The sequence below is a fragment of the Trichomycterus rosablanca genome, unplaced genomic scaffold (genome assembly GCF_030014385.1).
Source record: "Trichomycterus rosablanca isolate fTriRos1 unplaced genomic scaffold, fTriRos1.hap1 scaffold_168, whole genome shotgun sequence".
NCBI classification, from domain to species: Eukaryota; Metazoa; Chordata; class Actinopteri; order Siluriformes; family Trichomycteridae; genus Trichomycterus; species Trichomycterus rosablanca.
The window spans coordinates 61,517-87,153 of NW_026946996.1; the positions used below are offsets into that span (position 1 = coordinate 61,517).

Sequence of the window (25,637 nt, forward strand, 5' to 3'; positions counted from 1 at the left end):
TCTCATGCTTTATGCAAGTTTACTTCTTTAGAGGACACAGCCATCAGGGAATACAGTTTGCATGAACTTGGTGTACATGGTCTGCAACAATGCTGAGGTAGGTGGTATGTGTCAAAGTAACATCCGCATGGATGCCAGGACCCTGGTTTCTGATTTCTAAAAATGTGAGAAATTTAAACGTATTCATTCTGATCATAAAGTATGTTTATTCAGCGTCTATTTACATTGTTACAGCAGTATTTTACAATTGAAATGTTCACATTATTTAAATGTATGTAAAGTACATTGTATACTAGCTGTTTACTTTTTTCCTAAGTAAAAACTGTCATTACCTCAACATGTCATTACCAACACATAACTTCTTGTGAGGGTAAAGACACTTAGTGATGGTAATAACAGGTTTTTAGTTTCACCATCACTATTTTATTAACTCTTTAATAATTAAAGCTAATTAAAGCTAAATAAGCATAATGGTTTTATTATACAAGGAAACATTAATTTTCACTGATTAGTCAATATGGCCCACAAGATATCAGCAGAGATCCAGTAAAATATCAGTAATTACATGAAAAAGAAAAGTTAAGCTTAAAGTAATATCACAACCTTCAAAATGGGAACAAAGACACAAATGCACATGAGGTAGTAAAGTTACATATAATCACAACCCCCTTCCCCTAACCACCACCACCACAAGTCCAACAAAATCAAAGAGAAAATGCACTTCATAAAAGACCTCACATTGTTCATCCTAAATGCTAAGATCAACATTTAAATAAAGTGAGTCTTAGATCGTTTAAAAGCAACGCATAATATAAACAAGAGTACGTGAGTTTAAACACGTTGCACCCTCACTTTATAATGCAACATCAACGCTCTGTTAGTACATTATACAGTTTGGTGTGTTCTTTGAAAGGGGAATTAGCTCAAATGGTAGAATGCTTGCTTAGCACGTGAGAGGTAGCGGGATCGATGCCCGCATTCTCCAGAAACATTATGATTATTTAAGGGTAACATGTAATATGAAACTTGTTGCGGCATTGCTTAATGAAACACAGCATCAAAAATTTGGTCAGGATCTAAGTGAGTCTTTAAGGCAACATAAAATACGTGGGTATTAATATGTAAAACTCAGTGCATTATTAGGCTGCACATAAATATAGATTTAAACTGGGCGTAAGGCAAGGCAAGGCAAGGCAAGGCAAGTTTATTTGTATAGCACCTTTCATACACAGTGGCAATTCAAAGTGCTTTACATAAGGAAAAATTAAAAGCATTAAAACATTCCTGAGATCTAGAACCTCAGAAAGACTTCTTGCAAACATTTAGTTACAATTAAGACAACATGAAATTCAAACAAGAGAGATAAAAATTAAGAACATGAAAAATTAAAAGAAAATATTGTAAAATATACCCTACAATTTGGGAAATACGAAATTAAAACAAGAGAGATAAGCAATTAAAACATGAAAACTAAAAGAAAATATAGTAAAATATACACTACAATTTAGAATGTACACTACTCTATAAAAAGAATTATTAAGAGCATGAAAAACTAAAAGAAATAGGGTAATAGCAAAAATTTCGAGCTCAATCATAGGCACAAGAAAAAAGAAAAGTTTTTAACCTGGATTTAAACATTTCTACATTTGCGGAACATCTAATATCTCCTGGCAGTCTGTTCCAGTTATATGCAGCCCAACAGCTAAATGCTGCTTCACCATGTTTAGTTTGGACTCTGAGCTCAACTAGCTGACCTGAGTCCATGGATCTAAGAGATCTACTAGGTTTATATTCTCTAAACATATCTGAGATGTATTCTGGGCCGAACCCATTCAGTGATTTATAGACCAGTAGCAGCACTTTAAATTCTATTCTGTAACTAACCGGAAGCCAGTGTAGAGATTTTAGAACTGGAGTGATGTGCTCAGTTCTCTTCGTCTTAGTTAAAACTCTAGCAGCAGCGTTCTGAATGAGCTGTAACTGTTTAATTGTCTTTTTGGGAAGTCCAGTTAAGAGACCATTACAATAGTCCACCCTACTGGAGATAAAAGCATGGATCAGCTTCTCTAGGTCTTGTTGGCACACTAGACCCTTGATTTTGGCTATATTTCTAAGATGGTAGAAGGCTGTTTTGGTGATGGTTTTAATATGGCTGGTGAATGTAAGATCTGAGTCTATTAGCACGCCAAGATTTCGGACTTGGTCTTTGGTTTTTAGAGCCCGGGAACTGAGGTGCTCACTGACACTAGACCTCTTTTCTTTGCTGCCAAACACCACAATCTCTGTTTTGTCCTTATTTAATTGTAAAAAATTCTGGCTCATCCAGTTATTGATGTCCTCCAGACACTGACACAGTGAATCTATTGGGCTGTAATCATCTGATGAGAGAGCCAGATATATCTGTGTGTCATCTGCATAACTATGGTAATCAATGTTGTTAGCCTGTAGCATTTGGCCTAATGGCAGCATACAGTGCCTTGCAAAAGTATTCAGCCCCCTTGAACTTTTCAACCTTTTGCCACATTTCAGGCTTCAAACATAACGATATGAAATTGTAATTTTTTGTGAAGAATCAACAACAAGTGGGACACAATCGTGAAGTGGAACGAAATTTATTGGATATTTTAAACTTTTTTTAGAAATAAAAAACTAAAAAGTGGGGTGTGCAATATTATTCAGCCCCTTTACTTTCAGTGCAGCAAACTCACTCCAGAAGTTCAGTGAGGATCTCTGAATGATCCAATGTTGACCTAAATGACTGATGGTGATAAATAGAATCCACCTGTGTGTAATCAAGTCTCCGTATAAATGCACCTGCTCTGTGACAGTCTCAGAGTTCTGTTTAAAGCGCAGAGAGCATCATGAAGACCAAGGAACACACCAGGCAGGTCCGAGATACTGTTGTGGAGAAGTTTAAAGCCGGATTTGGATACAAAAAGATTTCCCAAGCTTTAAACATCTCAAGGAGCACTGTGCAAGCGATCATATTGAAATGGAAGGAGTATCAGACCACTGCAAATCTACCAAGACCCGGCCGTCCCTCTAAACTTTCAGCTCAAACAAGGAGAAGACTGATCAGAGATGCAGCCAAGAGGCCCATGATCACTCTGAATGAACTGCAGAGATCTACAGCTGAGGTGGGAGAATCTGTCCATAGGACACAATCAGTCGTACACTGCACAAATCTGGCCTTTATGGAAGAGTGGCAAGAAGAAAGCCATTTCTCAAAGATATCTATAAAAAGTCACCTGGGAGACACACCAAACATGTGGAAGAAGGTGCTCTGGTCAGATGAAACCAAAATCTAACTTTTTGGCCACAATGCAAAACGTTATGTTTGGCGTAAAAGCAACACAGCTCATCACCCTGAACACACCATCCCCACTGTCAAACATGGTGGTGGCAGCATCATGGTTTGGGCCTGCTTTTCTTCAGCAGGGACAGGGAAGATGGTTAAAATTGATGGGAAGATGGATGGAGCCAAATACAGGACCATTCTGGAAGAAAACCTGTTGCAGTCTGCAAAAGACCTGAGACTGGGACGGAGATTTATCTTCCAACAAGACAATGATCCAAAACATAAAGCAAAATCTACAATGGAATGGTTCACAAATAAACGTATCCAGGTGTTAGAATGGCCAAGTCAAAGTCCAGACCTGAATCCCATCGAGAATCTGTGGAAAGAGCTGAAAACTGCTGTTCACAAACGCTCTCCATCCAACCTCACTGAGCTCGAGCTGTTTTGCAAGGAAGAATGGGCAAAAATTTCTGTCTCTCGATGTGCAAAACTGATAGAGACATACCCCAAGCGACTTGCAGCTGTAATCGCAGCAAAAGGTGGCGCTACAAAGTATTAACGCAAGGGGGCTGAATAATATTGCACGCCCCACTTTTCAGTTTTTTATTTCTAAAAAAAAGTTTAAAATATCCAATAAATTTTGTTCCACTTCACGATTGTGTCCCACTTGTTGTTAATTCTTCACAAAAAATTACAATTTCATATCGTTATGTTTGAAGCCTGAAATGTGGCAAAAGGTTGAAAAGTTCAAGGGGGCTGAATACTTTTGCAAGGCACTGTATGTTAGAGGGTTAAAGACATAAGTTTGTATGAAGCACTAGCAGTCAGAAGTGGGATTCAAACCCAGACCTCCATGGGACACTGTGACCTGAACTCAGCATTTTAGACCGCATCCTGACTAGCTTGGGTACCATCACCACCACCCTCGCCCCACACGGACTAATATTTGTACGAACTGCTTAATCTTTTCACATTATTATGTATGGTAAATGTACTGAATGTAACCCATTTGCTGCACTGTACACTTTGTCACTAGGCTGTAAATCATATATCAATCGAAAGGGAGCCCCATATGAGATCTCCAACTGACCAAATAATGTTTTTTTGAAAGGGTTCTTTTTGTGTTCTTGGTAGAACTGTTTCTACTTGAAGAACCCTTTAGTATAATTCAAGGTTCTTTGCTAACTCAATTTGATTTTTATGAATTTTTTTTTCTCTTGCCACATATAAATGCACAAAACATTTTAATGACTGGAAAACAGTCGTGCAGTTGATACAGAAAAAAAAGGAAAAAGGTGAAAGAAAGGAATCTGTTTGTAATCCACCTGCAAAATTCTCCTCAAGAGGTGTTTTTCTTTGTGTGTAAACAGCAACAGCCTTCACCTAAAACTTTATATAATCACCCTCAAGAGAGACAGCCCAGGTTTTCACATCCCGGATAGCTCAGTCGGTAGATCATCAGACTTTTAATCTGAGGGTCCAGGGTTCAAGTCCTTGTTCGGGCGAGTTGTTTCTGACTGTGTTGTGTAAGCGGCATTGTCCCGTAGTACATGGTTTGTTTAGAAAGTCTAAATGTTATTTACTACTAATCTCACAGGGAAATGTGCTTAAAAGTTTGCACTGCTTCTGCATTGGAGAATGCGATCATCGATCCAGCTACTTCTCGCATGCTAAGCGAGCGCGATACCGTTTGAGCTAATTCCCCTTACGATTAATCCCCTTTAGCCTTTTGTAAATTGTAATGTACTATCAGAGCGTTGATGCTGCATTATAAAGTGAGGGTGCAACGTGTTTAAGCTCACATACTCTTTTCTGTATTATACCTTGCTTTTAAACCATCACAGACTTTTATCGCAGACTTTAGGACGAACTAAACCCAATCAAAACTGTCTTTGTACCACTGATAGACTGACTTAAGGGTTGATGCTGCATTTTAAAGGGGATGTCGTGAGTTTCAGCTGTTCATCTTCTATGAAGCAGTTTCACCAGAAGAAAAACCATTAAAAAGTCACGTACCGCTACTTTAACAAAAAGTCGTTTCAGATAAAACTCCGAGACATTTCAAAATTGGAGAATTATAAGTTATTGTGTGTTTGTGTAGCCCAATTAAAATTTGGAGATTACTAATATTTTGTTTATGTTAATTTATAACTAGTAAATAAGTTGTTCTTATTTGTTCTGTAAATAATGTTCTGGTTGTTTTATGCTGTTTAAAGTAAAGTGTATGTATAGCCCTCCCTTGATTTATTTTTAAGCCAATCAGCATGAACTGTCACAGGTCGGGAAAAGAGCGGGAGAAAGTGGGTGGAAAAAGAAGAAAAAAGTGGAGAAAATAGCGTGATGTGAAACAAGTGTCATGTAAGCGGGTAAAACACCTGTTTAGGATTTATCTCTCTTGATGCGTAAAGACAAACGGACAGTGAGTCTTATATTAACATCTTACAGTCGATTAGTGACATTGTTTATGCTGCATCAGCCGTGAACTTCGTCTCTTGAGTTTCGCGCATGGACATTGAAGGCAGTACGCTTCCTCAGCAGCTGTGATGATTACAGTGGATTAAAAGCATCGGATAAACTCTGATTGTTTCATCCAAGATCAAAAGGAAAAAGACTGGTGGATTTTTTCTGTTTCATCCATGTAAACAAAGAACGTGGACAGCTCCACCACAACCGACCAAATATACTTCATGATCTGTGCTGATTGGGACTATTAGGTTGGATCAGGCCTGCAACGGAAATTTTGGGTACCCTTTTTTTTAGTTAGTTATTTACCTAACTTAGGAGAGATTGATAATATTTTGAATATTACTGATGGTAATTTGAGTGAATCTGTATTATAACATTTTTGTAAAATATATTGGGGTTTGAAATGCATATTAATGATTGTGTAAATGAGTAAATAGTTAATTTGTTTAAGTATTATTAACGTATACAAGTTTGGTATGTGAGTCAGGGATAATGTTAATACAGCTACTGTAAATGGTGTTAGTCGCAGGTTTTTTTGTGCAAGGTTAGTACCACATATATATAGGGAAATTGAAGTAGTTTTTTCGGTTTAAATAAGAGTATAGCTTAAATATAAAATAATCGTAAGTACTGATAAGTAGTGGCCCTTTTAAATCCTTACATTACCACAAAGAAAGAGATTTCTTAAACAATTAAAAGAAGTCAGGGAGTGCTTTCCAAATACAGCCAGGGGTGCTAGGGGACGCTATATTTGTCAATTTAAACATGTCAAAAAAGGTCTTTAAACCAAACGATTTGAGTAAAAATAGAGCATAACTGTCACTGTAGAACTTACAGACTGACCTAATGTTTGATGCAGCGTTTCAGTGAGCAACGACTTTTATATTATGTGTTGCCTTAAGTGATCATAATGTTTCAGCATTGGAGAATGTGGGCATCGATCCCTCTACCTCTCGCATGCTAAGCGAGCGCTCTACCATTTGAGCTAATTCCCCTTACACAGAACCTTCCTTTAGAATTTGTAAATTGTAATGTACTAACAGAGCGTTGATGCTGCATTATAAAGTGAGGGTGCAACGTGTTTAAGCTCACGTACTGTTTTCTGTATTACGCTATGTTTTTAAACCATCACAGACTCAGTTTATTTAAAACGTTGATCTTAGCCTTTAGGACGAACAATGTGAGGTCTTTTATGAAGTGCATTTTTTCTTTGATTTTGTTGGACCTGTAGGAGATTGTCCTGTTCTTGTTGCAGCTCTGCTGGAGGGTTATTTTCTTGGTGTTTGTGGTGGTGGTGGGGGGGTCTTTGTTCCCATTTTGGTTTATTTAGTATATGATGTACTTTACATCCATTTAAATAATGTGAACATTTCCATTTTTGTCGTAAAATACTGCTGTAACAATGTAAATGGACGCTGAATAAACATACTTAAATGGATATTTAAGTATTTAAGTACATATTTAAATGGATGTAAAGTACATCATATACTAAATAAACCAAAATGGGAACAAAGACCCCACCACCACCACCACCACAAACACCAAAAAAATAACCCTCCAGCAGAGCTGCAACAATAAACAGAACAAGATCAGGATGAATACATGATTCAGTTTCTCAGATTTTCAGTGATCAGAAGCCTGGGTCCTGGCATCCATGTGGATGTTACTTTGACACGTACCACCTACCTCAGCATTGTTGCAGACCATGTTCACCCTTTGATGAAAACTGTATTCCCTAATGGCTGTAAGTAGATTTGTTTAAATCATGAGCTGTCAGAAGTGGGATTTGAACACATAAACTGCTTAATCTTTTCACATTATTATGTATTGTAAATGTACTGACTGTAACCCATCTGCTGCACTGTACACTTTGTCACTAGGCTGTAAACCTAGTGGCTCAAATGGTAGAGCGCTTGCTTAGCATGCGAGAGGTAGTGGGATCGATGCCCACATTCTCCAGTATAGAAACATTATGATCATTTTGCAATCTGAAAAGATGAAATTACGGTCAAATTCGTTGCAGCATTAACCATAAGGCTAGTCTGTCCGTGTTACAATGTCAGTAACGCCCTATTTACGCTCAAACAGTTTTGTTTACATACCTTTTTTGTTTTGTTTTGACAGAAACGCATAAACTTATAATTTTTTATAATGTTTTATTATTTGATACTGTTACAATTGATACATTATAAAGTATTGTACATATTTAAGTTCGGTGGCATAATTGGCCATAGCTTGCTTTTAAAAAACGACTACAGTGCGCCATCTACAGGCCATTCTTGGTACGTCTTGTTAAAACGTAGCCAATGTAAAACTGGTGCCCACACTTCTGTGGCTTGGGATCTACTATTTCAGTCAACAGGTCATCGGGATCTACTTTTTAAAAAGGTTGGCCTGATCATTTTTCAAGAATGCTTTAAAGCTTTTTTAAATGCGCTTCATTTGCCTGTATTGATATTCAGCAAACCCAATTCCAAAAATGTTTAGACAGAAGAGAAAATGTCAATGTAAATAGACAGCAGTTTGTAAAAGATGTTATTTATATTCTAGCATACAAACATACATCGCTCCAAAATATGAATGAACGCTTCAGTCAGGGTTGCCAGATTGCGCATTTAAAAGCCCGCCAAAATGCATGGAAAACAGAAAAACAGCCGATAATCAGCGCTTAAACAAAATTAAACCAGTTAAACATGACCTACTACTGCTGATATCTCACAAATCAGTGATTACAAATTAATAATGGCATTTGAAATAATAAAAAACTAAGACTAACTAGTACTAAGATTTGTACTAACTGTTATTTCTTTTCACATTATTATGTATGGTAGAAAGGTAAAGATGTAAATTTGTATAAAGTATGAGCTGTCAGAAGTGGGATTCGAACCCACGCCTCCAGGGGAGACTGCGACCTGAACGCAGCGCCTTAGACCGCTCGGCCATCCTGACTAGCTGGAGCACCACACACATCACCCTCGCCCCACACAGACTGAGATTTGTACAAACTCCTGAATCTTTTCACATTATTATGTATGGTAAATTTACTGACTGTAACCCATTTGCTGCACTGTACACTTTGTCACTAGGCTGTAAATCATATATCAATAGAAAGGGAGCCCCATATGAGATCTCCAACTGACCAAATGATGTTTTTTGGGTGGACCATTCTTAGCACTGTAACGGCACTAGCGTGTTAGGGTGAACTCATATGCGTGTGAAGGCAGACGAGTAAATACTTTTGGCAATAAAACCTTTTTATATTAATTGTTAAAATTCTTGAAAGTTTTACATGACAACGTATGTTAAAGTTTGTAATTTATGTCACATCCTTGTGGGATTAAAGCAGGTTGCAGAGCCCGAATAGCTCAGTCGGTAGAGCAGTAATGTCCCGTACTACATGGTTTATTTAGAATGATGAAGAATTTGTACTTTGTGAGATATTTCTAAGTGAAATAGCATGTACTTGATCAGCTTGAAATAATAGCACACTGTATGTGTAACATGTTCTCCACACCAACTAGTTGTACGCTCAGCCGTTTCAAACAAACTGTAGTAATTGCACTACATTAAACAGTTGGTATATCCTGCACTATTCTGGACCTTACATAATGCAGCATCAACACAAGTGTTACTTTTTTTGCGGAAGCATTTCTGCACGCAGGTGTTCCCACAGGGACGCAATTCAACAGCGCACCTCAAGCAAGTAGTTCTTCACCAAAACAGTGCAGTAACACATTTAACATGAATGTCACCCACCAAGACAATTACAGAAGAAGTAGTACTACTGAGTACTAATACTACTGAGTACCAATACCAGTTATTACTACTACTTCTTATTAGTTGTGGCGCGCTACGAGTAAAGGCACCAACGGAATATTAGCGTTCCGCTGTTGCCAGATTGGGCGGTTTTCCTCCTAATTGGGCGGGGTTTTTTTTTTTCAAAGACAATTTAATAGCATTTAAATAACACTTCTATTGAAAATATAATGTTCAGTTTTAAGAAGCCCCAACATTGTACAAGGCTATTAAAAGTAAAGTCAATTTTCAATGCTGATTTGGCTTAATAGTGTTGGTCAGAATGTATCATATTCCTGAAAGAAAATTAAAGTTTGTTTTCCATGCATTCACACTAGCATGTTCTGGGGTTCAAATGAGTCTCATCAGTACACACAAGTTTGCAGTCAAATGATCAAGTATTGCACAGGAATATCTTTGAAATTCTGTTAAGGTTATAGGCTGTATTTTAGTTTTTCACTTGTCAGGGAAAATGAGAAAAAAATAAAAAAAGCGTATTATGCTAGGCTTGATGTAATTCTACATGGTACTCACTGCCATAGGTAAACGAGTGAGTGACCAAAACGCTACTAGATCAACAGCCACTAGCCACATACAAAAAATAAGGTATCAGACAGTTTCTGTGCCGCCCCTGTGTGATTAATGGTCTCAGTTTGGCCACCCCTATGAAAACTGTCTGGCTTTGCCACTGTCTACAGTTGAAAAAGAAGCAGAGACGAAATAGCTGATAAGAGATGAAGGACTAATTCAGTGGTGTATTCAGCTTGTATTTCTTGCCAGAAACCAGAAAAGAGGTTTGCAGGTACAGCCATCCAATTTTGGTGTTTTTAGCAGTTTTTCTGACATTTGTATTATTCATATCGATATCGGAATTATATCGTATCGACCGAAATTAGGAGTTATATTGTGATATAAATTTTAGCCATATCGTCCAGCCCTGGATCAGTATAAATACATGATTAAATTTCTCACATTTTCAGTGATCAAAAGCCTGGGTCCTGGCATCCATGTGGATGTTACTTTGACACGTACCACCTACCTCAGCATTGTTGCAGACCATGTACACCCTTTGATGAAAACTGTATTCCCTGATGGCTGTGTCCTCTAAAGATGTAAATTTGTATAAAGCATGAGCTGTCAGAAGTGGGATTCGAACCCACGCCTCCAGGGGAGACTGCGACCTGAACGCAGCGCCACAGACCGCTCGGCCACCCTGACTTGAATGTCCTTTAGCAAAGCCAATTCTCCTCAACACCCCCACATGGCCAAAGATTTGTACGAACTGCTAAATCTTTTCACATTATTATGTATGTTAGAGGGTTAAAGACCTAAAGGTTCGACTCCTGGCTGGCTCGGTTACCTTATGCCTTTTTTTTGTCTCTCTAACTCTTTGTGTATGGAGCACAAACAATGCATCCAACAATGGAGGTCTTAAGTGAAAAATACTTGTCAGAGCGGAAAGAAGTGGCTGATGCTGTTGGAACTATGACTGCAGTCTATCAGGGAGCAGCCGACATGAGCCACCAGTGGCAGACTGCTGGGAAGCCGTGATCGTATAGTGGTTAGTCCTCTGCGTTGTGGCTGCAGCAACCCCGGTTCGAATCTGGGTCACGGCACTGTCTTTTTGTATGCCGTGCTTCGAAGGTTCCTATTCTCACTCTTTTTTTGTCTCTCTAACTCCTTGTGTATGGTTCTCTGTACCCCAGATCCAACAATGCAGGTCTTGTCAAGGTGACAAAGACTTGGCAGAGCAGAATGAAGTGGCTGATTCTGGCGTCAGCCGGTGCTGAGCCTTGCAGTTTCCCATATGGTCTAGCGGTCAGGATTCCTGATTTTTACCCAGGTTTTCGACTTCTGCTATGGGAATTGGCCTTTATGATTGGACTCGAGCAAAACTCTGTGTATTAGTTCCTCGGCGCCTTGTTGCTGTAGCTCAAGCAGCTTGCAGTTCAAATCTCAGGACATGTGGGGGTGTTGAGCAAAATTGGCATTGGTAATGTGCAAGCAAGTCAGGATGGCCAAGCAGTCGTTCAGCTCGCAGTCTCCCCTGGAGCCGTGGGTTCGAATTCCTCTTCTGACAGCTCATGCTTTATACCTTCAAAATGGGAACAAAGATGCAAATGCACATAAGGTATTACAGTTACATATAATCACAAACACCCCACCACCACCATTAAAAAGAAAACCCTCCAGCAGCACTGCAACAAGAACAGAACTATCTCCTACAAGTCCAACAAAATCAAAGAGAATGCACTTCATAAAAGATCTCATCCCCGAATATGGCTGCATGTTGGCACTGTCGGCTGACTGAGACTTTTTGAACTGCACTATTTTGGCATCAACCCTTAAGTCCGTCTGTCAGTGGTACAAAGACAGTTATGCAGCATTAACACTCTGCTCTGTCAGTACATTACAATTTGCAAAGGGTAAAGGAGGTTCATAGTAGGGGGAATGAGCTCAAATGGCTGAGCGCTCGCTTAGAATGTGAGAGGTAGCGGTATCGATGCCCACATTCTCCTGTGCAGAAACATTATGATCATTTAAGGCATCACGTAATATGAAACTTGTTGCGTCAATGCTCACTGAAACGCAGCATCAAAATTTACAATGTAACAATAACATTTATGCTCTATTTTCACTCAAATCATTTTTTAATTTTTTAAAAGATTTTTTAAAAATAATTTTTGATTTTTAAATTGACAAACGCAATAACTTGTAATTTTTCAATTTTGAAATGTTTTTGGTTAAAGCAGCGGTACGTGACATTTTGTTGGTTTTTCATCTGGTGAACTGCTTTGTAAAAGATAAACAGCTGAAACTCACGACATCCCCTTTAAATGCAGCATCAACCCTTAAGTCAGTCTGTCAGTGGTACAAAGACAGTTATTATTTTTTTCAGTTCGTCCTAAAAGCTGGGATGAACATTTTAAATAAACTGAGTCTGTGATGATATAAAAGCACCACATAATATAGAAAAGAGTATGTGAGATTAAACACGTTGCACTCCTACTTAATGCAGCATCAACGCTCTGTTAATCCATTAAAATTTACAAAGAGTAAAGGATAGTTTTTGTAATAGAAAACTAAGACTAACTAGGACTAAGATTTGTACGAACTGTTATATCTTTTCACATTATTATGTATGGTAGTGGGTTAATGACATAAATTTATATCAAGTATGTGCTGTCAGAAGTGGGATTCAAACCTACGGCTCCAGGGGAGACTGCGACCTGAACGCAGCGCCTTAGACCGCTCGGCCATCCTGTCTAGCCAGGATATGATTAATACCACTCTCACCCCACACGGACTAAGATTTGTACAAACTCCTTAATCTGTAACCCATTTGCTGCACTGTACACTTTGTCACTAGGCTGTAAACCATATATCAATAGAAAGGGAGCCCCATATGAGATCTCCAACTGACCAAATAATGTTTTTTGGGTGGACCATTCTTAGCACTGTAACGGCACTAGCATGTTAGGGTGTGTTTTCTCTGGTATATGAGTGTATTAGGTACAGCCTTCTTGTTGGCTTTTTAACTGACTGGATTATTTGTTACGAACTCAAACCCGGTTTGTGCTTGTTGTAGGCTATTCAATCGTCCACAAGATTGAATAATATAAATACAGTTAATATTGTATTATGTAATAGAATGACTATAAAGCTGAGTCTGAGCTTAAACACTTGCACCCTGACTTTATAATGCAGCATCAACGCTCTGTTAGTACATTAGTAAAGGTGGGGTCTTCGTAAGGGGAATTAACTCAAATTGTAGAGCGCTCGCTTAGCATGCGAGAGGTAGTGGGATCGATGCCCGCATTCTCCAGTGCAGAAACATTATGATCATTTGGCAGCAACTCGGAATCTGAAATGATAAAATTATGGTGAAATTCGTTGCAGCATTAATCTTTAGGCCAGTCTGTCAGTGTTACAATGTCATTAACGCCCTGTTTACTCTTAAACAGTTTTATTTACATAACTTTTTTGTTTTGTTTTGACAGAAACGCATGAACTTATAATGCTACAATATTAAAATGCACCAGAGTTTTATTTCTTAGTTTGATCGCTGCTATTTATATAACTGAAATGATATTATTGTTATCTTTTTTATTTACTTTTTGAAGTTTTTTTTTTATAAAAAAAAGACTCACAGTGATCATTACCAGGATAAAACAGGCAGTGAATGAATTAATGTATTCCATAATAAGAAACAATAAGAACATCCATCATACCACCAGGTGGTGGAAGTGTGATTGTTCAAGAGATTCAAGATTCAAGATTTACTTTATTGTCATTTTACTGTACACCGAAGTGTACAGAAAAAACGAGATTACGTGCATTGGTTCACGTTAAAAACACCACAGGTTTAAAAAATAAGAAATATATATAGAATAGTAATAGAATAGTAAAGTTAAATAATACTACTAATAATAATACTGACATTATGAAAATTGCACATTGTAGTTAAAGTATTGCACATGCATAAAAATTCACAGTGGTTATACATAATGATAATTATTGCACATTTTGTTATTGCACATTTTGTTACTGCTTGTTAAGATTTAAGGATATTGCACATGTTATACCCATAGATGAAAATATTTATCAGATTTGGGTTAATTTGTTCTGTTCAGAAGTCTGATGGCAGTTGGGTAGAAACTTCTTCTGAACCGGTCCGTGTTGCAGCGTAGACTACTGTACCTTTTACCCGAGGGCAGAAGGGTGAACAGTCTGTGACAGGGGTGAGTGGAGTCACTAATGATGCTCCTGGCTTTTGACAAGAGGTGCTTTTGAGCCAGATCCTCAATAGGTGGAAGTCTGGCCCCTATGGTCTTTTCTGCTGTCCTAACCACTCTCCTGAGGGCCTTTTTTTCTGAGATGTTACAACTCTCATACCAGAGAGAGATGCTGCTGGTTAAAACACTCTCTATTGTGCCTCTGTAGAAAGTAGTGAGGATGGGTGGACTGAGATGGGCCCTCCTCAATCGGCGTAAGAAATGCAATCGCTGGTGAGCCTTTTTGACCAGAGAGGAGGTGTGCAAGGACCAGGTCAGGTTGTCCGTAACGTGAACCCCTAAGAACTTCGTGTTCTGGACAATTTCAACCGGCGTGCCATTGATGTAGGTCGGGGTGTGAATGGGCTGTTTTTTCCTGAAGTCAATCACCATCTCTTTGGTTTTATCAACATTCAGGACCAGGTTGTTATTGCTGCACCATTCCACAAAGAGTCTCACCTCCTTTCTGTATGCAGTCTCGTTGTTGTCCAGAATGAGTCCCACAACTGTTGTGTCATCTGCATACTTTATTATGTGATTTGTGTTGGACTTAGCACGACAGTCATGGGTCATCAGAGTAAACAGTAGAGGGCTCAGCACACATCCTTGTGGAGATCCAGTAGACAGTGAGACCGTGGTTGATGTGTTGTTGCCTACATGCACAAACTGATGTCTGTCTGTGAGAAAATCCAGAATCCAATTGCACAGTGTGGTGTTTAGTCCCAGTGTGACCAGTTTGCTGGCCAGATGCTGGGGGATTATTGTGTTAAAAGCCGAACTGAAGTCGACAAACAGCATCCGTACATGTGAGTTCCTTTTCTCCAGGTGCTCCAGGCTTAGATGAAGAGCAGTTGAAATTGCGTCATCAGTAGACCGGCAAGGGCGGTAGGCAAACTGAAAAGGATCAAGTGATGGAGGTAGGACAGATGTTATATGGTTCTTGACTAGTCTTTCAAAACACTTCATTATTATGGGGGTGAGTGCTACTGGTCGAAAGTCATTTAGACTAGTTACTGTGGATTTTTTTGGAACTGGGATAATAGCTGAGGTTTTGAAACATGATGGAACAACAGCTTGACTCAGGGAGATGTTAAATATGTCTGTTAGGACAAGAGTCAGTTGATCCGCACATCTCTTGAGCATACCACCAGGTATCTTGTCAGGACCTGCAGCTTTTTGAGGATTTATATTCCTTAGTGTTCGACGGACGTCCGATGGGTCCAGAATTAACACTGGGTCGTCAGGATGCGGTGTGACTTTTACTGCAGGTGTATTGTTAAGAGCTTCGAACCTACTGAAAAAGTTATTGAGGTTGTTTAGAAAGTCAGTGCTGTCATCCCAGGTTTGAGGAGTAGACTTGTAGTCTGTGACAGACTGGATTCCCCGCCACAAGCTCTTTGTGTCTCTGTGGTCCTGAAAGTGTCCTTGAATTCTTTGCCCATGGGCTCTTTTTGCCGTTCTGATAGCCTTGTTCAGATTGGCCCTGGTAGACCTGAGGGCAGTAGTGTTGCCAGATTTAAAAGCTGAGTTTCTTTCTTTCAGCAAAGCCCGAACCTCAGTAGTCATCCATGGTTTTTCGTTTGCCCGGACAGTGATGTTTTTTGTGACACTGACGTCGTCCATGCATTTTTGTATGTAATCTGAGACTACTTCAGCATACTCACTGACATCTGTGATTTGGTCCTTGGTGGCAGCATCTTTAAAAACAGACCAGTCAGTGCAGTCAAAGCAGTCCTGCAAAGCTGTTGTGGCTCCCTCAGGCCAGATCCTCACCTGTCTTGTGGAAGGTTTAGTTCTGGTGAGCATGGGTCTGTATGCGGGTGTTAACATCACAGTTATGATCAGAAGAGCCAAGGTGGGGGCGGGGGGATGCTTTGAATGCTCCCTTGATGTTAGTGTACACATGGTCCAATAGATTGTCACCTCTTGTCCCAAAGTCCACATGTTGGTAAAAGTGAGGGAGAACTTTCCGCATGTTTGCTTGGTTAAAATCTCCAGCAACAATAAATACTGCCTCAGGATAGGTGGTTTGCCAGTCATTCATTAAAACATAGAGGGTGTTTAGGGCTGCCTTTACGTCTGCGTCGGGGGGTATGTAAACAGCGCTGATGACTATGGTGGAAAATTCCCTTGGGAGATAAAAGGGACGGCATTTAACTGACAAAAGTTCAATGTCCGGAGAGCAATAAGAATAGATCCTGTCAGCGTTTCTGCACCATCTTTTATTTATATAAATGCACACTCCACCGCCACGGGTTTTACCACTCAGAGCTCCAGATCTGTCTGCTCGGAAGATGGTTAGCCCCTCCATGCTAATCGCGTCATCCGTAACCGCGTCGTTAAGCCAGGTCTCGGTAAAGATTAAAGCACAACAGTCCCTCACCTCCCGTTTTCTTGTTAAATCCAGTCTGAGGTAGTCCAGTTTATTCTCCAAGGAGCGGACGTTGGCCAGCAATATAGACGGCATCGGTGTTCTCCATGGGTTAGCTCTTAGCCTAGCGCTAGCTCCTCCGCGGGTACCCCGCTTGCGCCTCCGCGTACACCGTCTGCGTCTCCTCCGAAAACGGGCAGCGTTGGTAGGAGTTGTCGGTGTTGTACAGGCCTCTCCAGGTGAGCGTAGCAAGCCGAGCTCTTTTAACGTATCCAAAGTATTTGAATCAACAGGACTCGTTTGTATCGTTTTATGCAGTAACAACAAGCTGTTACGATCATAGATCAGTCTTTCTGCGCGATTTCGGACAATGCCAGATTCCCTAACGGTGTTTTTACCGGTGTTTTTATCGTGAGCCGATGCAGCCGCTGCCGACATGGGCGCCGCCATCTATCAAGTGTGATTGTGTGGGGATGCTTTGACATTTGGGTGACTTCATGGGAGTCTTAATCGATTGAACCAGGAATAATGAACCACTGCCCTGATTCTCAGTGCTGAGAATCATCCACTTACTAAATAATACCTGCTCTGTGGTGGTCCTGTGGGGGTCCTGACCATTGAAGAACAGAGTGAGCAGTCTAGAGTCAGTAATTGTAGAACTACAAAGTGCTTCTATATGGTAAGTGGAGCTGATAAAATGGACAGTGAGTGTAGAAACAAGGAGGTGGTTTTAATGTTATGGTTGATTAGTGTAAACTCACACTGTTGTATGTGCTTGCATGACTGTAGGACGAGTTTTCAGTGCATTACCGTAATATCCATAAAATGTGTCCTTGCGATTTCAGTGCAGAAAAGTTTGTGTAGAGACTGCAGCAGCGGATACTGTGTTTGTTTAGAAATTGTGGTCATACTTTTTTCAACAAGGTAAGTTTATTAAAATAAACGTTTTTTTGTATATTAGCTTCTGGATATTGTTAGGTTTTTAACATATCATTATTAAACATAAATTACATCCAGACCACATGGTCTATTGTTCAAAATGACGCCGTGACCCGGATCCCCCCCCCCTGACTCATACCGAAGGGGGGAGGCGGAGCCCGGGGCTTTTTAGCACATTTCATTGGCTCCAACAGCAGCGGCGTAGGAGGAGCCTAGACTAGTTTTAAAAAAGGGATGGCGGGCTCAGATCGGCCTCTTTCTTACGTGGTGTGTCTAGACTGCAGGAGAAAAGGAGCGCCGGCCGGCTTAGCTCTGATATATATTCACAGATTATTTTTACACTTAATAAAGTGTTTTAAAGAGTACTTTCTGGACTTCCTTCGACTGCTTTCTTCAGGACCTTTTGAACAAAAGATTTATCCTAACAAATGGTAGCCAGAGGATGGTTCAAGAGGTCTGAGGATTGCATCAGAATTAATTCAGCTGACTGAGGTAAGACCAGGAATTCTGAAAAAATCTTTTGTACTCAGTACAGGGCGCGCGCCTGCTTAAAGTAAACAGACGTTCTCTGTATATATATTAGATGCATTTATTATTTAGTGTACTGAGTGTGAAAGTGAATCACAGATTCCGTAAGTGTCTGATTAAATTACTAAAGTATCATTAGATAGTTTAAAACTGTGAATATATGTTGGAGCTAAAAAATGTGTGTTTCCTGATATCTGAATTTGAACCAAACCGGTTAAAATAAATGTTAAGGGCGCCATTGTGTATGGAACACTATTGGAGGGAAAGGGGAGTCTGTCGGCTATGGGAGCGAGACTCGTCTAATTCGAATTGTTCTACATTTTAATTAGCCTGACTGTTATGGGAGCGGGGTTTAATTAATTTGATAGTTCTAAATTATAACGAATTTGTCGGTTATGGGAGCGGAATTCGTAAATTCGTGTGGGAAATCTTGAAAGAATCTGCCGGTGCTGGAAACGGGATTCGATCTATAAGATTGTCCTATATACGGGCTTGTCTGTTACGGTAACGGAGAGCCGTTTAATCTTGAAAGAATCTTTTGGTGCTGGAAACTAGATTTGATCATTAAGATTATTCTAAATTCGGACTTGACTGTTTCGGGAACGGAGTTCGGTTAATTAGACTACTTTAAATTCTAAATCAGGTTCGAAAAACTGTACATCAGGAGTTTTGTTCGTCAGTAAGTCTCTGTGTATGTTTGTCTGTGAAACCGTGTGCTGGATGTGCAACGTGGTTTCTTTTGTTGTCAGGCGCCATTTTGTCTTGGGAATGCAACGTGGTCTCCCGTCTGTCCGCCATTTTGTTTCTTGAGAACGCAGCGTGGCTTTCTGTCTATCCGCCATTTTGTTTCTTGGAGAACGCAGCGTGGCTTTGTCTGTCCGCCATTTTGGCTCTGGGTTGCGCAGCGTGGTTTCTTTTGTTCGGCGGCCATTTTGGACCAGAGAGCTGAGCGTGGTTTTCTGTCTGTCCACCATTTTGGCTCTGGGAGAGCTGAGCGTGGTTTTCTGTCTGTCCACCATTTTGGCTCTGGGAGGGCTGAGCGTGGTTTTCTGGGAGAGCTGAGCGTATTTTTCTGTGTATCCGCCTTTTTGGCTCCATGTGAGCAGCTTGCCGTATCTTGTCCATCGGCTATCTTTGTCTTTGTACGCCTGGATTGGGTAAGTGCTGCAGTTAATTTTATAATCAACTTTATTTTTATAATCTTAAGATAACTGAGTTAAGATGAAGTATTTATGGTACCTTATTAAGTGTGTTTTAAGGTAGATAGCGCTCTTGAACTTTAAGGTTCTTAAACCAGGAAAGAGTGGAATTCATCCATGTGTGACATAGGACATTTTCACACAAATAGTTAAGGAAAATCTCCTTAATCAGAGTTGTTATAGTGAATAAGATTAAAAAATTTTTTGACTAACCCAACGCTTGTTAATCGTGTTAGGAGCTTTGCATGTATTGTTGAGAGATTGTTATATTGTTTTTTGTTTTAATGTGTGGGGTAATGCTGGGCAATAATTCGACATCAATATGTCGCAAGTGGGGAATGTTTCAATAGCGGGGATATGATTTTAAACAAATTCGATCAATACACATACATACACGAATCCAGTGCTTAGTGTTACCGCTCTGATCACACTGGTTACTGTAACACAGTAGTTTTTAAAGCACATTTCACAGACTGTAATTTTGCTTTTGCTTAAGTATGTTTTGTATTAGTAATTGTTACATTTTGAATAGCATCTGTTACCGAGCAAAATAAAAATAAAAAAACGCTAAAAGAAATCGCGAATTCAGTGAGTTGCGACAGGGAGTCGAGTCTTTTGTCTCGGTTCCTTTTGAAGAGCCGCGTGTTTACATGGCGACTCCCGGAAGAGTCGATTCCTTTGTTTCGGTTAGAAGAGCCGGTTCATAGATTCGAATCATTTTGCGACACATCGCTAGTGATTATACAAGTTGAAAAAGTTTTATGTCATTTGAAATGACACATTACACATCCCTAACTGTTTTAAGTGTTGCATCAACATGTTTCTTTTATTGCTTTTGAGTTAAGGACAACGTTTCTTCTATTACATTTGAATTAAAAACTACTGTTGAGGTTTGTATCCACTCCTGTTTACATTACACAGAGGAGACCCCCTGCTGTTTACTCGGTGAGTACATTTTAAATGAGTAACTTTCTACTTTTTGCTTGAGTGGATTTTCAAAGTAGTAACTTTACTCGTAATTGAGTAAAGATTCATTAAGGTAATAGTACTTTTACTTGAATACAATTTTTTGTACTCTTTCCATTTCTGATTAAGACATGTGTTGATATATTAGATTATATATTGTCAAAGCTTATGTTTATTTGAGAGTGATGTCGTGTTTTTCACTGTGTACAAATGCTGAATACAAGTAAAAGGTAAAAGCTAATATGTTACTATTTCTAAAATATTGTGTAGTTGTGAAGAGTGAGATTTCATAGCCCTATAAATCTTATGAGGTGTGATCATTTGTTTGCCTCTTGAATTAAATTGGAAATAATGCCTGAAGGTACCACTATTTCTGTACAGGACAGGGACTCTGATCCCTTCTGGATTTGTGCAGAATTTTCTTTGTCTTTGTCTGCTACAGAAATATCCGTAGTTATACTAAGTGATCTTGAGGGTTATACTTATCTAACTCGGTTAGTGCCAAATTATGTTCTATAACTGAAAGGAACACATCTCACGTATCAAGTTAATGATTGTATAAACACTGCAGTGTACTTTTGTTTACAGGTCCAGCTAACACCAGACTTTGATTGAACTAACTTTAAAATTCTGTGCTTTCCAACAGGATAAACACATTTAGTAGGTTTATTTAATATTTTATTTTCAAGATTTGATTGTAAAATTTGAAAAAAGGGGGGAGTATTATGGCAGGAATAAGAATTTATGTTTAAAATGCCGCTTTGTGTATTAAATCCTGTGATACATTGTGCTGGGGCAGCTGGACTGGCAGACCTACGGATATGCATGCAGATTCAGGTACGTATATGCATGCAGATTTAGGGACGCCTGGTGAAGGTAATCTTCAGTCTTACCTCACATATGAGGACATTAAATTTTGGTTTTGTTATGCCTTATTCCTTGACCTGCTAAACTTCGATCGATTGTCCCCATTAGTGGACACTTTTGTCTGCCAGCTAGTGGTAGCAAAAGTACTAGAACACTAATAAAGTTTGTTTGCTTCTTTATTAAGATTTTGACGTTATGTTTTGCACTTTGGTTGCATTTATGACAGGAGCGGTGGTTGCTCATTGCACGGGATTCAGGTTGTATCGGGCACAGACATGGACGGTTCGGTGTCTCTGGTTCGCCTCGCTGGCATGTCTTTGGACTGTGGGAGGAAACCGGAGCACCCGGGGGAGGCCCACGCGACAACATGCGGGCTCCGCGGAGGGGGGACCTTCTTGCTGTGACAGTGTGCGACGGTACTACCCACTGAGCCACCGTGTCACCCAACTAATAAGGTTAAAAACATAAGGAATAGGAAAAATGCATTGAAAAAATCAAAGCTCGGGTCTCAGGAGATTAAATATAATTGCTTACACGGACTCCGGTAAGATTCAATTTAATTGGTAATATTTTTTGGAAATTGTTAATTGGCAGTTGGTAATATTTGATGCTTGTGTTGTATCCGATGAATCTTTTCTAGCTAATTGATCAGGTCAACTCACTCATTTTATACTATATAGTTTATTGAAGAAGTTAGATTGGTTCAATGTGGTGCAGTAAACCTTGTGGCAATACTATGCATGATCATAGATGAGTGGCAGACGAGTGCAATTTAAAGATTGAGGGAATAGTGAGAAGAAAATAACTTGTTAGGAGAGAAGTACATGAAGGGGGGTGACTGGAGACCCAGGTCATAGGTTTCACAGACACACAGCAACCCAGCGGGGGGTTGAGGCCATAAACTGCAGGCCCTGCATGAGTAAAGAGAAGTCTGATATTTAATCTACTGTGTACTGGCTGAGGATGGTGGACACTTATGCAGTACCAAAGATGATGTAAAAATTATGAATACCAGATCTTGCAGATGTGTGTCATGGCTGTTGTTGCATTCTGATGTTTGAGTAAAGCAGTGTTCAAGAGGCATATGGGGTGCTGAGGTACAGAATGCCAAAGTAATGACCTCATCAGACAAGAGGAAGGGAAAGCTGATGTGAGACTGGATGGAGACGTTATGCAGTGAAATCTCAAGACCGTGTGGGACAGTAGTGTGTTTTAATAGACATCCACCTGAAGATCTGAGTTCCATAATAAAAAGTGAGGGGTTCGGTAACATCTTATAGAGGTTTTGGATGTATTTTACAGTAAGGTTGGTAGTACTTTGCAGTGAGTTAACTAAATGGAACTGTTTAAGTAGAGTTTAATGTGATTCAAGAAAGCCAAAGTGGATCAAAGCGCTGGTGATGATGAGCATGAGGGATTGGCTGACTAGGAGCAGGAGATGGTCATGTGAGAGTCTGTTGGATTGTGGGAAATGGAGTCTGTATTGTTAGAAGCAGGAGGTGTGTTAGTACCAGTGACCAAAAGTTGGGGTAAAAATCTGAATGAATAAATAATATAAGTCAGGGGTTTGTAGGACTGATGGAAGTTGATATAGCAGAGCTGTTGTTATTTTAAGTATGACAGAGTAAATAATAAATAGTGGATTGGGGATTTGTATTGGAATGTGATTTAGAAAATTTGAAGGCTCTCTAGCATGCGACGATGATGAAGTAGAATAAGTGTAGAAAATGTTAGATGTAATGTGTATGCACCTTCTGCTCTGATCAGTTTGAACTGTTTGAAGTGGAATTTTATATAGCAGGAAGGGTTAATGCAGTATGAGAGACAAGTAATGAACTATATGTTTGTTTCCATAGGGCCATTGTCGGTCGCTGTGATGTAATTGTTTGTTTCCAGGGGATCACTGTCGATTGCCCTGAAGTATATGTTTGTTTCCATAGGGCCATTGTCGGTCGCGGTGAAGTGATTGTTTGTTTCCAGGGGATCACTGTCGATTGCCCTGAAGTATATGTTTGTTTCCATAGGGCCATTGTCGGTCGCGGTGAAGTGATTGTTTGTTTCCATAGGGCCATTGTCGGTCGCAGTGAAGTAATTGTTTGTTTCCAGGGGATCACTGTCGATTGCCCTGAAGTATATGTTTGTTTCCATAGGGCCATTGTCGGTCGCGGTGAAGTGAATGTTTGTTTCCAGGGGATCACTGTCGATTGCCCTGAAGTATATGTTTGTTTCCATAGGGCCATTGTCGGTCGCGGTGAAGTAATTGTTTGTTTCCAGTAGACACTGTTGTACTGAGGTTTACGTTCTTTTGTCTGAGTTGTGTTTGGACAACCGAGTGAGTTGTGCCAGTGAATGTTAAAAGAATACTCGTATTCTTCGACTAGGCAGGAATTTTCTGTTCTAGGGTGTGTCTCGTTAAAACCAGTTTATCTTTGTCTTAATACGTGTTACAGATTTTGCTCGAAAGGTTGTTTAAAGCGGTCTAAAATGTCTAATTTAACACATAGGGAATTTATCCATGTCTCACCCACTAACTCAGGAACCAACTCCAACCAACATCAAAGCTTATAAAGACAATTACACCTGTTTCAGGAGCAACAAACCAGAACCGATAAACAGGGGACATTTTTCAGAAGGGATGTGTGTATGAATGGGTGTCTGTCCCTAAAACACTGAATGAACTGCCAAAGGCAGCTCACTTGCGGCCCTGACGCTAACCTTCCTTACTCGCCGGCGCCACATTGGTGTCAGAAGTGGGATCGTGGTGTTTGGGTGGCTCTGATGGTTTGGTGAGCCAATATGCCCGGTCTGTGCGAGTGCGCTAGCCCAGGTGGCTGTAGGGGCAGGGTGCCCGGTCCAGCAGTGGGTGGAAGAGCGACTCGGCAGTGTAATGGGGTGCGGTCCGGACATGGAGCCACCCAGTGGACGCTGGTGAGTGGGTCACCGGGACGGTTGACCATTAGGGAGGGGGCAGTGTAGCGTCGCCACTGGGTCTGGCACGGGCTTTACCCAGAAAGCCTTGCGGCAGTGGTGTCTAAGCTCACCGTGGCCGTGTATCCCGTTGTTGGGAGTGGGGTGGCTGCGGTGAGGGCTGGGTAAGTAGCTTATATGTTTGTCTGTTGTATGATTGTATGTGTGTATGAATGGGTTAAGTGGCTAGAAGGGATGTTTGGGCCATGGAAGGAAGTTATTGCAAGTTTGGTGATGTCAGCATGCGTGGGAACGGCAATTTTAGTGGTATGTGGTTGTTGTGTCCCGTGTATCAGGGTGTTAATGGGAAGATTTGTAATAGATATAGTGAGTAGAGGAAGCAGAGGGGGGCAGGATCCACCAGTTATCCAGATGGTGTTGGATGATTTGTCGAGATATCAGGTAGATGATGATGAGGAGGATACCCTTGAAGGTGGGCCGGAAGACCCACTTCGAGCGGCATAAGTGCTACTAACTCTGCTTAATTAAAGGTAAAACCGACCAGACAAGATGAGGAGAGAGGACCAGCACTACTAATCACACACCGTGATGAAGGAAGGAGACTTGGAAGGACTGGCAGAGGCAGACACTGAGGGGACTGGAAGACCCACTCCAAGGGACAGAAGTGGCACTAACTGGACCTGCCTACAGGGAACAACCCACAGCAGAAAAGCCCGACAAAACCGACTATGTGGAAGAAGAGTCCAGCGGAATCAACGGAGCGGAACAAGACGAGGGGGGAGAATTTAGTTAGACTAGGAGACAAAAACATAAACATATAGTTCGCAGACACATAGACCATCTTTGAAAACACTAGTTAAGTGCAACACACATAGTTTAGCTACAAGACGCAAGGGGTTAGTTCAGGATTGTTTACAATGTATATATGTTTGGTACTTTTAGGAAATGTTTGTGCTGCTGTGGAAACAGGTAAGACCGACAGGGGAGAATCCATAAGACATTAGGAGTCATGCAGAGACACAGGAGCTATGGGCCCCTTCTGAATATCTGCAGCTCCGTCTGGTGGAGGACAACCTGAACGGACTTCCTGTGGAAGCTACGCACCCATTGTGTTTATTTTATTTTTCTTCTCTTTTTGATTTCCTATTTTTTAAATTACTTTATTTTTGATTTCCTGTTTTTATTATTTTTTGTTTGTTTGTTTCAGGGTTAGGAGCTGTTGCGATAGGTACGGTTCCTTTAGTTTAATTGGTAGCCTTTTTATTTTTAGAAACGTTTTATTGTATAAAATTCAGCCCAGTGGCCATGTAGTCAGAAGGGGTTAAATTGGGGGGTTGCTGACAGCTATCCTTATCTCCTGGGATCTAGAAACACCTAACCTATAGTTAAAAGTTATTGTGAAAGCATTAAGATGCTTCCAAGGGGGGATTGTTAGGTTTTTAACATATCATTATTAAACATAAATTACATCCAGACCACATGGTCTATTGTTCAAAATGACGCCG

General features: G+C 40.2%; 1 non-coding gene across 1 annotated transcript; it reads right to left on the bottom strand.

Moving 5' to 3' along the window:
- Positions 1-8,630: 8,630 nt before the first annotated feature.
- trnal-cag (transfer RNA leucine (anticodon CAG)) lies at positions 8,631-8,713 on the bottom strand. Its single transcript has one exon. It is a non-coding gene; the product is annotated as a tRNA-Leu (tRNA).
- Positions 8,714-25,637: the final 16,924 nt, after the last annotated feature.